At 34.9% G+C, this 15,461-nt stretch overlaps 2 protein-coding genes across 3 annotated transcripts in view; one reads left to right on the forward strand and one right to left on the reverse strand.

Moving 5' to 3' along the window:
- The window catches only part of LOC145292415 (uncharacterized), a 101,983-nt gene extending 100,259 nt beyond the window's left edge, over positions 1–1,724 (reverse strand). Inside the window, exon 1 of the mRNA XM_080138725.1 lies at positions 1,020–1,724. The gene's annotated coding sequence lies outside the window, so the exon portion shown is untranslated. The remainder of the gene's footprint in view (positions 1–1,019) is intronic.
- LOC145292467 (uncharacterized) overlaps positions 1–15,461 on the forward strand; it is a 61,735-nt gene that overhangs the window by 2,410 nt on the left and 43,864 nt on the right. The gene's annotated exons all lie outside the window — the stretch shown is intronic.

Here is a 15,461-nt window from a genome sequence, read left to right on the forward strand (position 1 = left end):
TTTAATTTTATTTGTTATTTTTATTATATAGCCGCGCCTTTGTTGTTTTCAAATTTCCATAATTAGATTCCCACTTGATTTTATTTTAAGTTATTCTTTACGTTGTTAGATTTCAAAATATAATCATATTTACATTGTTAAAGATATGATTAATTTTTTATTTTTTTATGATTTCAATCAACATTGAAATTGTTTGTTCATCAAGTTACGTAGACGCGAGAAGGCCACACTGACACGTGACACTTGCTGATTTAATCGTACAGAAAAAACCTTGTGCCTGTGTTTCTCGCCTAACTTTCATATTTTTCATTTGTTAACAATTAACACTTAAAACTAAGACTTTTTATTATGATTATATTTTTTTAATTATTCTCTAAGCTTATTTCGCGGTTTAATAGAAACGAATTAGTTTCTATTAAAACTTACATTTTTTTCATGACTTAAATTAAACGTAGGCGTTCTCTTCCCCCATTCTTTCTCTTCCTCTCTTCACTACACAGTACACAATAATACTGTTGAAAATGCCCAAAACTACTAAATGCAGAGACTCGCCATTTTTGTCGTGGCCATTTCTCTCGGCAAAAAGATTTTCTGAATACAACCTCATTTTTTTTCTTGCAGAGTTCGGCTCTATCTAATAATCCGAAACATATATTAAATATTAATCCACTTTTATACTGTTTTATTTTGCTCGATAATTCTCCAGCAGACATGAAATAATACCTTCACGTTTGTTTTTTGTTTTTTTTTTTTTTTTTTTTTGGTCATTCTCTCATTTTTATATTTTATCCGATTCGTTCATCCAATTACTTGCTTAAACGAAGATTAAATTTATTTTTGGCTTTTCTGTCTTAATTTTTTTTTATTTTTACAGAATTCCTTCTGTCAGGTTTCCCGCTTTTTTTAATTCTTTGTTTCTGGTTTCAAAGCTATTCAAATTTTTGTTTGTACCTCATGTCTTTTTTTTTTTTATATAATTTTCTCAAATCTTTCGATTATATCGTTTCTTGATATCTTACCTTATTTTCCAAATGCAATGGTTGTTCTTTTTGAGAAACTATTGTTTCTGTTGTAAGCAGAGGTGTTCAGTTCTTTTCGTTGACCTGGAGACAAAAGAATACCAAATTTGTTAGCACTTATGACCTTTTGGGAGATGGGAAAAAAAAATTCTAGAAATAAAAAGAAAAATCAGATTTGTTGAGTGTCTGGTGAGAATCAGATTGGAAGAGGCCAAATTAGGCCATTGTTGTACTGTGTTGGAAAAATGGCGACTTCTAGAGTCTGTTGATGCTTTCTCCTCCCCGCTTTAAATTCAACCATCCACTAAATTCCCTTTCTTTCTTTTTCCTCTCTCGCAATTCCAATGTTCCCTTTCAACTTGGAAACGATTTCCAGTCAAATAAAATTCACAAATCTGGGCTAATATTTATAGATGTATATTTCTTTCGTTGTTTTTAAACGACATTAATTTTAACCTTATTTTATATTCAATATTTTTTTTTCTTTTTTAAAGAAAAAAAACCCTCCAAATTGACTTTTCGTCTTAAAACTAAACACAAACTGTTCTGGCATAAATTATCTGGCTTTGCTGTCTGTTTCTATGCTTCTTGAAAACTTCACTCTCCAAGAGTTTCTTTGTTCAAAGCTCATGCCAGCCACTGTCAATGTCTGTGCGTCTTGTTCCTTTGACTCTACTCGATGGCTATTAAACCCGGATGTAGGTCAGCCGTCTTTTTTTTCTCTCTCTCTTTTTTGCTAAGCCGTCTTCTCAACCATCTTTTTTTTCTTCTTTTCTCTCTTCATTTATTGTAAGTTTTAACATTTTTCTCTTATTTCGTTAATTTGTTTAATATTTATAGGAAGCCTTTGAACCTTACTGCTTTATAAGATACTTTACTTTAATTCTAACACTAACATCGTTAGTAACTCCTGTTTAAATCCAGATTGTAGCATTATTCTTTCTTACTACGGATTATTCATCAAACATAGACAGAAATATGGAATTAGAATATAAAGTTCAAGTATTTAAATAAGAAAACAATATGGTTATAATAATGTAGACGCTCTGGTTCCCATAAGATCATTGAAGGCAAGCAACATTGAGCTGCGTCAGTATTTAAATTACCCTTTTGGGAATACAATATTTTTAAATTTATTTTTTTTGCTGTAAAATCAGTTTATTAAGACCTAGATGTCACTCAAGGATAAGAGTTAATAGATGTCAGGTGAGACAACACCATGATTAGTGGTGACGGAAATCGGATGAATTAATTTATTTTGAAAGACGGCTCATCAAGAACTTGTTTACATTGGGCTTAAACAACCATGTTGTAGTCAACTGGAAAGCAGCTTAATGGTATAGTGTTCCACAGATAGAATTTTTGGTTAGCTCTAGGCAGAAAGTAAGGAAATTGCTGACAGTGGGAGCTAGTCGAGGTGTTTGCCACAAATGTATAGAGTTAAGTTCAGTTGAACACCTATCATGAAAATGATGGCGCAGAGATACGCTTGTAACATCTCTTCTTTGCAAAAGAGGGAGGAGAAAAGAACATAAGCCACCAATTTTGTGCCTTGTTTAGATAGGAAAAGGTGCTCTGAGCAGCTCCTTCCCCAGAGTACTCCATCTTAGAATATATTTGGCTCTTATGCAGGTAGAAGATTGCCTCAGGAGTAAGATATCTCCTGGAGTGGTAGAATGATCCAACCATTTTTCCGATGACCTTCGCAGCAGATTTGATGTGTATTCCATTTCAGATTAGAAGTGAAGATCAGTCCTAGAAGTTTGTCACAGTATGGTGCTTCCTGAAGATGTCATTCATTTCAGTTTGGGCCAGGTGGGGATTAGACTGTTGCTGATAGAAGCTTTAAAATTACTCCTCCACCCTGCAATTGCACCATGTGCTCAAGGTCAAAAGAAAGAATCAGAAAGACTTGGTTATTGCTGGTTTTTGAAGTGTTGTCATAGGTGGTAGTGTCATCTGCATAAATGTTAACAAATAATCTAAAATAAATTGGACGTTTTTGGTGACATGGTGTTACTCTTGGTTTATTTGATTGCCTTGCAAAGACGTGTCTTACTTTTTGTAAACTCTTGCTTTGCCTCAGTGTGTGTGTGTGTGTATGATTTTTTTTTTTTAGAGAAGAGGGGGAAAATTCAAAGGCCAGCAATGACAAAGATCTTTCTGATTCTCTCTTGAGCATGTGATGTAATGGGGGGGAAAAAGTGGCTAGTTAATTTTAATACATCTAAAACTAAACCTCTCTTTTCTTCATAATTGCTGAACCCTATCTGACCTCAATTGAAATGAATGGCTCTTGTCTTGAGGAAGCACCATGTTTGGACAAGCTTCTGGAACTGACCTTCTCTCCTGATCTGAACTGGAACATATACATCAAATCTGTTACCGAGATCACTGAAAAAATGGTTGGATTATCCTACCACTCCAGTAGATATCTCACTGCCGATGCATGCCTCTACCTGTATGAGCCAAGTACATCCTAGGATGAAGTATTGTTGCCACATCTGGGCAGGAGCTGCTCAAAGAACCCTATCCTGTCTTGACAGAGTTCAAAACCAGATTTGAAGCCTACTATGTGATACCTTTTTCTCTTGCCTGCAATCTCTTTTACACAGAAGAGACGTTGCAAGCCTATTTCCGCTCTCGTTATATTCATGGCAGGTATTTGTCTGAGCTGCAATGTATAGTCACTCCCTGCCAAACTTTCACAAAAAAGCACTCTTCTAGCTACAACCACTATCAACAATTTCCCCCACTCTATCTGTGTCTAATTCTAAACGCAGCTTCCATGAACAAAGCTTCTTTCCTAGAACTGTGTGTCTGTGGAATACTATTCCACTGGCTTCCTGGCTGAGTACAATATCATAGCCTTCAAGTCCAATGTAAATGTTCTTGTTGGGGTGTATCCTTAGATAATCCAAATTTTACCCAATCTATGCCATTGACGATCATGACACTACCACCTTACATTCATACACTCTTATCCTTGAGTGACCTTCGAGCCTTGATAAATGTTGATTTGTTTGTGAAAACAAAAAAATAAATCTGGTTGAGAAACTAGGATTGATAATTTGGATTGTTGAGACTGTCATCTCGGTTATGACATTCACAATGTTTATAATGATCTTACCTCCGACTTTTCCCCATGTTCATCTTTTCAACCTGTTTCTCTAACTTGGTAATCTGTTGGGAATGTCAAAATAAATTCTTTATTTTATGCAGACTAATCGTTAAGGTTGAAGGTTGTCATTACTACAGGCAAAAATAATATTAAATTAACATATTCATAGCTTGCATAGTGAGGGCGATCTGGTCTTATGGGTTCCATTTGAAATTCCAGAGTTTGAAAATATGAACAATAAAAAAACAAAACATCAGAGCTTATGTGGATTGAAAAGTTGTAACCATTGGGCATTATTTACTATAGAAAATAAACAAAGTTCTCAAGAAACAAATATATATCACAAATAAACGTTACTGAAGGTAAGATGAGTTACTCTTATACCTACCTGGATAAATTTTTGGTGTTGTAACTTATTTTCAAACATTTATTAAGTTTGAAACGGAAGTAATGCCAAGTTTTAAATTTAAAATAACAAAAACATGGTGGACATGAAGCTGTCAACTTTGGAGTCGAGAGAATCATTCAAAGCGTGAAAATAAAATGAAATATTGGTAGAAATCGATCCCAGATAAATATAGTTGTCAGAATAATGCAAACTTTTATGAAATCATCTTTTTAAATTTCATCTGGATATTTTCAGTGTCTAAGGATGTCTCGTATGGTTTATGCCGGATCATGGATGATTGTTTTTGCAATTAAATTTGTAATGTGTGATGTTATTCTCTTGAATTCTCACCTCTTCAAGAAAGCTATGGCTACTAAAATCTTGAAATCTGCATGATGCAAGACAAAGTAAATCATTTTTTCTTAGAATAACTCTCAACTTATTTGCATACTTTCAAGAGCTTCACCACATGCTGGAGAACAAAATTCCACCACCTTTTTTTTACATAGGCGTCACCACTTATCAAGGCCGAGAGGCCACTCAAGGATAAGGGTTAAAGAGTGTACAGCAGTCAAAAGGTCAATATAGTACTTATGACCGTATTGGGCCAGTCTTTCAGCTATCATGAGCAACATGCCAGTCTTGATTTTTATCTGGTCAGCCTATCTCTTTGGTTATCATCTGTGATCTTTCATTCCTTAGCCTCTGAGTCACTACGCATATATATATTATATATATATATATATATATATAAAACAAAAGCGGAATGGAAAAGAGAAAAGTGTTAGTAATGGAATAAGTTTATGAATAAAGAAAAAAAGCTTAGGAAGTCTACTTAAAGTCAAATGAATGTATCATAGGAAAGAGAAAAGTGTTCAAACCCCAGGGCCAGATGGCCCCCCGGGAGGTTTTGATTGCACCCCAAGAGTGGAGATTGGGGTTATAAAAAGTGCTGTGATCTCCTAACTAGAAAAGAGGAAGTAAGCCATGTGTTAAGTCTTTTTATCAATTTCTATCACTGGCTCAATACGGTTGAGAGATGGCCTCTGATTGGGTAAGCCACAAGGGAAATTGAATGATTACACTCTTGAAAAAGAGAAGGCTGTTAGTAATGGAATAACTTCACAAGTATAGACAAAGACAAAAAGGTTAGGAACTCCAATGAATGTCTCGCTAGTAAGGAAGAGAAAAGTGTTCATTTCTTTTAAACCATTGTTGTTTATTAATATTCTATTATATAAAGAGCCACTGTGTGTGTGTGTGTGTGTGTGTGTGTGTCCAGCTAAAAATCAAAAACTACAAAACAAACACACAAAGTTAGTATGTTTATGATCGGCATTGCCCTGGGTGATTTTCTTTTTCCCTTTTTTTTACAAAGGAGTCACCACTTATCAAGGTCTGGAAGACACTAGAGGATAAGGGTTAATGAGCGTACAGTAGTCAATGGGAAAATGTCAGTAATTGTTAGTGGAAATTTTGTAAATTTGATTGCTTATGGGGATGTCTCAACAAGAACTTTTTACGTTTGACTTGAAGATGACTGTATTAAAGTCAGTTGGAAAGCAGGAAAATGAACAGAGTTCCACATGTGTGCAGTTCTAAAAAAGAAGCTTTGTTCATGGAATCTACGTTTAGGTTTAGGCACAGTTGAAGAGTTGGGAAAATTTTTAAGAAAGGTTTCAGTGTTCTTTGTGAAAGTCAAGCCAGGGGGACCATAGATTGAAGCTCAGACAAGCACTTGCCATGAAAATAATGATAAAGTAGAGACAGGCTCGCAACTTCTGTGGGAAAGAGAAAAGAGTATCCCCCACTAGGCTACAAAGTCTATTTTGAACTCTATTGAGGCAGGATACCCTGCCTCTAGCAGCTTCTGCCCGGATGTGCCAACAGTATTTCATCCTTGGATGTACCTGGCTTTCATACAGGTAGAAAATTGCATCAGTAGTGAGATATTTACTGGAGCAGTAGAACAATCCCACCATTTTTCCAGCATCCTTAGTAACAGATTTGATGTACGTATTCCATCTCATATCAGGAGTAAAGGTCAAACCCAGAAGCTTGTCAAAACATGGAGCCTCTCCAAGACGAGAGCCATTCATTTCAATTGATGCCAGACGGGGATCAGAGCGTTAATGATGTAAAGATAGAAGCTTGGTTTTAGATGCATTAAAATTAACCAGCCACCTCTTTCCCCATTGCACCACATGCTCAAGATCAGAGGAGAGAGAATTAGAGAGAACTGGGTCATTTACAGCCTTTGAAGTGTTGCCATAGATGGTAGTGTCATCAGCATAAATGTCTGAATAATCTTAGGAGATTATTGATGTAGATCAGGAAGAGAGGTGGGCCTAGGACAAACTCCTGAGCTACTCCAGCATTCTATTACTATACGATTATGAACCTATAAGAGAGAAATGGTTTAATAATTGAAAAGACATTTCCAGCTATGCCGTAGCTGGAGATTTTGTGAAGTAGACCTTTATACCATACCCTGTTAAAGGACTTTGATATGTCAAGAGCAATGGCCGTTGAAAGGAAGCCTCTGTCGAGAGATTTGCTAATCCTAGGAGATATAACTGTTAGCACATCTGCTGTAAATCTAGCAAAACAGAAACCATATTGCGTGTCACTAAGAAGTTTATTTTTGCTGAGGTGGTTGACTACGTCTCTATTTAACACGGATTCCAGTAACTTCCTCTGATGCACAGGAGACTGATTACTCTGTATTGAGAGAGATGACCGATCACCTGAATTTTTAAATACGGTACATACTGATGAGGTTTTCCAGGGTATTGCGAAGCAATTCTCCTTAAGACAATGCTTAAACAGGTTTGTAAGTATGGGAGCTAGTTCTGGTTGAAGGTTTTGGAGCACTAAAATAGGAATGCCATCAGAGAAAAAATTCATTGTTTGCAGGTTAACTGGGCTAAGATTGATTGGCAGGAGGGGGGGGGATTCAGCCATTTTCAGTGTTATCTATAATATAAGTTTCACCTTTCTGTTTAAATGTATGTTTGTATGTCTGCCTAAAACTTTTGACAGAGGCGACAGATTTTCACGAGATCAGTATTGGTTTGAAGCTCGACCCTTCGGACGACAAATATCAAAAAATTGGCTAAAAACATTAATTCCTTCATCCTCAACTGGGCACTTTTCTTAAGGGAGGGGGGTCGCTTTTTTTGCCAATATTTTCAAAAGTTATCCTCTCTGTTTGGTTGACTAGCTTTAATTTGAACCTTCACCCCTTCTGGTTTGGCGATGAACACAACCGCAATGACGTTACTTTTTTTTTTTTTTTTTTAATGTTCCTTTCCTCCTTCGCGGTACAAGTTCAAGCCTGCCTGTCTACTACCACTTTTTTTTTTTTTTGCTCAACACACACCTCCAAACACCCGGGCAATGCAGGGCACCCATGCTAGTATATTATATAAAAGAGGGATGAATGACTTACATTATCATTATTTTCAATGCATTAAAACAGAACAGCAGAATGGGCGGGGTATATGTGAAATGGAAGTAGGGGAGATGGATGTGGAAAAAACGGGAACAAGAGAAAGAGGTAAAGAGATAAAAGTTTTACTATAAAGATGTTCTCCTTTTTTTTCATCCCTTCTATTTTTTTTTTTTTGTTATAACCATAGGCAATGCCGGGTATACTATCAATAAAAGTTAGTTGAGTTATTTTTTATTTTCATATGCAATTAAATGGATTTATAACCAGCCTTGTATATACTAGTAAGACAAGTCTGCCAAAAATGATATCATTTTATTCAAGTAGATTTTTAGAAAGTAATTCTCCTTTAAGTCGGACGACTATTTTGCCCTGATGTTGTACAGATTAAGATAGAACATAAAACCGAATGTCACAGATGTTTTTTTTCTTTTGAAGTATTAGGTCTCAGTTTAAAAATGACTGAAAAGACTGTGACCAAATAGTGCCAGCAATCAATAAATGTTTGCTGAAGAAATGTCGCAACAATTTCTTGCAACGATGTAGCATGGATAACTTGTTTATTAATACCAAAATATAATCTACCATATTGTATTCCAGGTGGGTGGGTGGGTGGGGTTATATATTCTGTACATATATACATTTGTATGTAACGAGTGTCTTATTGAGTGCGCGTCCGTCCTTCATATATGTATTTACATGTGATCGCCTAGATTTCCAAATGTCACAAAACAACTTATCTGGTGTTTGTTCACATGTAATGACAAATAAGGGACGGAATACCATTCTATGGGGTTACATTTGGCCAATCAGGAACACACTTGACCCATCCTTAGTCTTATTGGACGGAAAGCTGCAACAAAAATTCTACCACGAACAACAGACCTCAGGTTGTTTTCGGCAACCTTTATTTCAGAATTGTTCCCATCTTGGAAAGGTTGAATGCTGATACAGTCCTATCTACATCTTAATTATCGATCTTTCCCCTACTGGGGGCCATCCCATCTGTCGATCGGCTCTTTCTCAGCCGTCCATTACAGACTGCCTACTAACTAACTTTCTAAGGTGCGTCTAAACTTGTTATATCATGTATCTACTTAACCAAAGAACATTGCCTGGTCTTTTGTCACATATCTTTGTTCATTAAAATTAAATATTCCAACCCTATATTATTAAACATACTTGTAAATATATTATTGTTTTACATATTTCTTGCTACATTTCTACATTAAATTCCAGTCCTATTTCAAAACATTCTTCTGTTATGAACACTTTGTTATTTCCATAATATTGTCACTAGCTCAAATGTCAGTCACTTACCTCTCTAACTGGGACATCTGACATTGCCTGGGCCACAATATAATACCAGCACCATACCCCTCACACACACACACACGCACGCGCGCACACACACACACACACTAATAAATGTTATATTCCCTACCAACCCATAGCAAATATCTTTTCTTTAACCTTTCTCAACATGCTTTTAGAAAAATCCAATCTACCTCACTCACCATAAAAAACATTAAAGACACAAAAAACAAAGAGCATACATCTACCACACATGCATAAATATATACTGTACTTTACCATGATTCTTTATTTCTCTTTTCTTACCATGTGGTTTGATTGTTATTTTATTACTTTTATTTTTATATTTATTTTTTCATTTCTTTTCACCTCGCGTGATCCTAATTTTTTTAATTGAATTTATTTCTCACTTTATTTGTCACTTATTCTGCCACCAGCTTTTTATCTCCTTCCTCTTTATTCACTACTCTTTCTTCTTCCTCTTACCTTCTAACCACAGTATCTATCGCCTCCTCCTACTATTACTGTTTCTTTCTGATTGTTTTTTTTCTTTCTACATCATATAAAAATGTTGAATTTTGTTCAATAAACATCACTAAATGAATATGGCCAAACCCGTTGCCTGAAATATTTTGGTCAACCTTAAACGGTGTGTTTGTGTCTTTATTTTTTTAGGAATTTATTTCTATGTAGACAGGTTTGTATAACATCAAACTTTTTGTTTAAAATTTCTGTAGAATTCACTATGTGATATGACTAAGCATAGATTACATCTTTTAGATTTACTTGATTTATATTTTCTAGCTTTATCTACTATTGACCATTTTAATTCAAATTCAATTTTATTCTTACGTAGTTCCCTAACCCAACCCCCTCATACAATTGTCTTTCTCTTATTGTTCATATTTACTCTTGTCCTATCCTTATTTTTATCTTCATTATCCACTTCCTTGATGTATTTGATCTTTTCTTGATATTCTGATCGAGTTAATGCTTCATTATAGTAATCCTTATTTTTATCAAATATTTTCTCATTTTGTGATCTTTTTTTTTTTTTTTTTTTACAAGGGAATCACCACTTATCAAGGCCCAGAGGCCACTCGAGGATAAGGGTTAAAGAGTGTACAGTGGTCAAAAGGACAATATCATAGTAAACGTTAAAAGTATAAACTTAGTAAAATTGGATTACTTCAGAGGAATGGCTCATCAAGAATTTGTTCACATTGGACTTGAAGACAGCCATATTGTAATCAGCTGGAAAGCAGGTAAACAGAAGAGAGTTTCACAGGCATGCAGTTCTAAGAAAGAAGCTTTGTTCATGGAATCTACATTTAGTTTTAGGCACAAATGAAAAGTGGGGGAAATTATTAATAGTGTTTTCAGCCAAACAAGTGTTTCTTATGAATGTTTGGTGAGGGGGACCATAGATTGGAGCTCAGACGAGCACTTACGATAAAATAACAAAACAGAGACAGGCTCACAACATTTCTTCTGTGAGAAAGAGGTTGCAGGGAAAAGAAAAAGGCATCCCTCACTAGGCTACAAAGTCTATTATGAACTCTGTCAAGACAAGATAAGGTCTTCCTAGTAACTCCTGCCCAGATGTGACAGTAATACTCCATTCTTGGACGTACCTGGCTCTTATATAGGTAGAGTATTGCATCACCAGGTAGATATCTACTGGATCGATAGAATCCCATCATTTTTCCAGCAACCTTGGCAACAGATTTGATGTACGTATTCCATTTTAGATCAGGAATAAATATCAAAAACAGAAGCTTGTCAAAACATGGAGCCCCCCCCCCAATACAAGAGCCATTCATTTCAATTGATGCCAGATGGAGATCAGAACGTTGATGATGTAAAGATAAAAGCTTGATTTTAGATGCTTTAAAAGTAACCAGCCACCTCTTTCCCCATTGTACCACATTTTCAAGATCAGGGGAGAGAGAATCAGAAAGAACTTGGTTGTTTATAGCCTTTGATGTGCTGCCATAGATGGTAGTGTTGTCAGATTTACTGGGGATAATTGTTTTTTTCATAATTTTAGGATGATTAGATGTATAGTCTATATAGAATAGTGTTTGGTTTGGTTTGTGATACGGTTCATAAGTATTGTTAAGGTTTAGGATTATATCCAAAAAATTCACTATTTTTAATTGCAGTCTAGTATTTATAACTTAAGTTAATTAAAAAATAGTTTAATTTTCTTTTTAGTTTTTTCTATTATTTGATCACTTGAATTAACTAAAAATAATGCATCATCTCTATATAGCCCTCTATTTAAACCCACTATTTTTTTATTCATCTCCTTTAGTATGTATAGGCCTTAGTCTGTTATCTACATAGTCCGGAGATCCCATCATAACATCAAAATGATTTCTCTTCTTTCTTGTCCATAATAAAGTATCGTATCTATTAAGGTTGTCTTGTTAGTTTTATAATTTCTGTTTCTAATCTAGTTACATCTGTTTCATTTTCTTCTAATTTTATTGCCTTTTCCAAGAGTTCAGATGAATAATAAGAGTCAATATCAAACATAATGAATTTACTGTTTGTGTATTTAGGTGTTTTCTGTAACCAATCTATAACCTCACCAGAAGAAATCCAAAGATTATGTTGGATTTTAGATTTTAAAGTTAGTATAATCCTATCCAATACCTTTTTACTAACATTACCTAAATCAGAAACACATGGTGTAATTAATCTAATGCTGGGTTTATTGTTGAAGTCAGATATATGATCTTTCAACAAAAACCGTGGGTTAAGTGGTTTATATATTTCTACTTTATCTTGAATGTTCATTTTTTTCACATATTCTTAATGCTAATAAATTTATGTTATAAAGATCTTCTTTCGTTGCCTTTTTATAATTTTTATTTAGTTCACTCAAAATGAGATTATTATACATTTCAAAGTTCATACTGTATATGTTCATTGTCTTATCTGCTGGAACTATTATGTTAGGATTGTCAATTATTTTTTTCTTATCCTGTGTGGTGACATTATTCGTTTCCTCCTCATTCTTGGCGTTGTAATGGTAGACCTCTTATCTGATTCTTTTTATATAAGTTCGTTCGCTGCTTGGATTATATTCATAATGTATACTTTGTCTTGGTATTGCTATATTCTTTGAAAATGTGATTTCCTCCTTTGCGAACATTTTGTGTTTATTATATATTTCAGCTCACTTTAAAGAGCAGTTTTATCTTATTAATATTTTTTTTTTAATCAAAATTTTTTATTCATTCAAATTCGGTAATGTTCATATACCAATAAAATTCAAATCAATTAATATTGACTCAATTAAGCTTCATGATCATCAGTTTTCATAATCGAGCGTGCATATATTTTTGCAAAAATGAAGACAAAAAAAATCTATATATCTATAAAAGTGAACGTGTCTGTATCTGTGTGTCTGTGTGTGTACATTTCCCTACGCAATACCTCTGTCAATTTTAAATCTACATACTCGAAATTTGATATACAGGGTACTGAGATTTGGGAAAATCTTTGTAATCTGTTTCCGGCCAAAAATTTGGCTGGTAAGGGGTCAAAGTTCAACGATTTGACCTTTGAGAACTCTATCAAACTCCTCTGTCAATTTTGGGTATAAACACTTGAAATTTTAGATATAGGTTCCTTGGACATGGATCTAACTTAATAACATGATTTGAGCTCAAAACAATAAATGTTCAGGGGTCATAATAGGGGTCAAAGGTTTTAAAAAATTGATCTCTGCGATGTCTACTAAATTACTCAAACAATTTCTGGTCTAAACATTTGAAATTTTACATGAAGGTAATGAGAGATAGAGCAAGCTTTTTAATCAGTTTGGGTCGAAAATTTTTACTTACCAATATATAAATGTATGTATGTTTGCATGTCTGCCTAAAACTTTTGACAGAGGTGACGGATTTTTACAAAATCAGTATCGTTTTGAAGTTCGACCTTTCAGACGACAAATATCGAAAAGTTGGCTAAAAACATTAATATCTTCACCTTCAACTGGGCACTTTTCTACAGGGAGGGTCGCTTTTTTGCCGATATTTTTTAAAGTCATCCTCTCCTTTTGATTGTCTAGCCTTAATTAAAACCTACGTCACTTCCGGTTTGGTGGTGATCGTAACAGCAAAGACGTCAGGTTCCACCCCCCCCCCGTTCTTTTCCTCCTTCGCAGTACGGGTTCGAGCCTGCCTTACTACTACCACTTTTTTGTTTTATTTGCTCAACATACACATCCAAACACCCGGGCAACGCCAGGCTAAAATGCTAGTATAAAATAAGAACATCATATTGTGTGCTACAAGTGTTTCATAATCATTTGGACAAATTCAAACACATCATTTAAAAACATTCCAAAATAGCTACTCTTCAGACACTAAAATACATTCATCAAATTTATATGAATATATTCATAATCTCTATTTTAAGGGATCAAGCAGTTGGACTAGACCAAGAGAAACTAATATAAATATTAGTTTCTCTTGGTCTGTCTGTCCATTCTACGTATTCTCAGAAACTAGTGGACAGAACTGACTAAAATTTAATATATAAGCCTTTGTTATGATTAGAAGCAGCGAACTAAATATTCTAGTATTCGTTCGATACACAGGGATTAATAGGGATTAGTATTTAATGCAAAAATGAGTAAAAAAACTTAACCATATTCCACCATCAATTTAATATAAAGCAATCTTTCTAAGTCAATGAGTCATAATTTTTGCCGTTTTTAACAGCCTAAAATAGTGTGTGTGTTTTGTGTTTCTATGAGGATAAAATGCACAATATATCATGAAGTACCGCAGAGACAGGATGTGTGAAAAAGATAAAATGAATATTGTTTCCACTCTGGGTTCAATCCTGAGTCTCTCCTCTATTGACAACGCATAGCGCGATCCTTACTCTCTTTCCCCATGGACTTGCATGGTTGCTGCTACAATTAAATGTAGCCTATTATGTAGCCCATCAGTTTTCTGTTTGTCCGTATGTGTGTAGTACAAAACTACAAAACAAGCACCCACAAAGTTGATCAGCGTTACCCTGGATGAATAATATCTGAATGTTAGAAAAATTATTCTTTAAACTTAAACTGGCGCAAATTTCGTTGGGGGTGGGGAGTCGTTTTTCAGCTATTTTATGTACAAAAGGGGAGAAGAATCTGTTTTTTTTTTTTAATCAAGAAGTTACTACTCTTATGCTAACTCACTCCTCGAGAAATCTATAGTGTGTGTGTGTCCGTCCGTCCTTGTCTGTGTTCAGAGAGGGGGGACGGGAGAGAGAAAGGTAGAGAGAAAGAAGTTTTAATTTTAAAAAAGAAAATGTCGGGCAATGTCGGGTAGCCGAGTTAGTGAAAAGTAAAATTTAAAAAACAAAAAAAAAAGTAATATGATGTTACGGGTTAAGCCGAAAGGGATTTCTCATTCAGACCCGGGCAAAGCTGCGTATTCCTGCTAGTGAGTTCATAAACCGGGACATTGCTGATGTTGTCACTAGTGTCAGCAAAAAAAAAAAAAAACATCGGGCAGTGAAGTGGAGGCGGGAGTAAAGAGTAAAGGCAATCTGGTTCTTACATATTTTAGTTGAAAGCCAGACCATAGTCTACCAATTGAGAATCAAGTCTTACTGCTTGCAAACGTTAATGATTATTTCAACAATAGTCATTCTTTTCTCTTTTTTTTCTTTCTTCTTCTATTTTGTGTCTGTATCTCTCTCTTTCCAGCAAAAAGTGGAATAAAAAGAATCAATTCTGACATCAGCCGCCTACTGCTAAAAATAAATAGTTCAGTTTGTACACGAATGACCCAACGCGGAAGGGAGAGGAGTGGGGATTAGGCCAACAAACAGCAGAAATGTTTTATTGGCATGCTCGTCGGTGAAGGTCACATCTAACGCATTTTAAGTTATGGCGCTTTTATAGATCAACCCCCATGGCGGGTATTATACACTCGGTAAAATCTGGTAACGAATTACAACAACCGAAAGGCAACTACATAAAATGAAACTCATGTCCTCAAAACGGAAAAGGGACAATCGAACAACACTTCTAATTTATTTACACTTGAAGTAGCGTGTTAAGATATTGTCTTCGAGAAATGCCAAGATCCACGCTTACAATTAAATTGTGAATTTTCAGAAAAGCTAACAAAGCAAAAAACGAGTGAAAAA

The sequence above is a fragment of the Euprymna scolopes genome, chromosome 2, assembly GCF_053919585.1.
Source record: "Euprymna scolopes isolate OS-2025 chromosome 2, ASM5391958v1, whole genome shotgun sequence".
In the NCBI taxonomy this organism is placed as follows: Eukaryota; Metazoa; Mollusca; class Cephalopoda; order Sepiida; family Sepiolidae; genus Euprymna; species Euprymna scolopes.